At 45.7% G+C, this 610-nt stretch overlaps 1 non-coding gene across 1 annotated transcript; it reads left to right on the forward strand.

Moving 5' to 3' along the window:
* Nucleotides 1–260: 260 nt before the first annotated feature.
* Trnah-gug lies at nt 261–332 on the forward strand. The gene has a single exon. It is a non-coding gene; the product is annotated as a tRNA-His (tRNA).
* Nucleotides 333–610: the final 278 nt, after the last annotated feature.

A 610-nucleotide genomic window follows, 5' to 3' on the forward strand; every position in this document is an offset into this window, starting at 1 on the left:
AAGGACTGAGAAGTGGGGGTCGGGGGGAGAAAGGATAGGTGAGGAGGGGGAGGAGGGGGGTTAGATGAGGAAGGGGGGAGAGTGAGACCAAATGGCGTATAAGAGCGAAGAGAGAAGATTAATTCCTGTTCACGGCGCAAACGGAATCCGGATGGCCTCTGTGTAAGGACAAACCGAACACAGATAGGTGTTGCAAGGAGTGACCGGTGGAGCGGATATATATATATATATATATATATATATATATACACATACACGTAGCCGTGATCGTCTAGTGGTTAGGACCCCACGTTGTGGCCGTGGTAACCCAGGTTCGAATCCTGGTCACGGCAGTCTACTTTAATTTTAACGGCAGTGCATCAGCATGGCCGCAGCTCTGAGCTGAAACTAGAAAAAAAAAAATATATATATATGTATGTATGTGTGTGTGTGTATACATATGTGTGTGTTTCTTATTTCTTTATTGCCCACAAGGGGCTAAACATAGAGGGGACGAACAAGGACAGACAAAGGGATTAAGTCGATTACATCGAGCCCAGTGCGTAACTGGTACTTAATTTATCTACCCCGAGAGGATGAAAGGCAAAATCGACCTTGGCGGAATTTGAAC

Source organism: Octopus sinensis, unplaced genomic scaffold (genome assembly GCF_006345805.1).
Source record: "Octopus sinensis unplaced genomic scaffold, ASM634580v1 Contig03550, whole genome shotgun sequence".
NCBI lineage: Eukaryota > Metazoa > Mollusca > Cephalopoda > Octopoda > Octopodidae > Octopus > Octopus sinensis.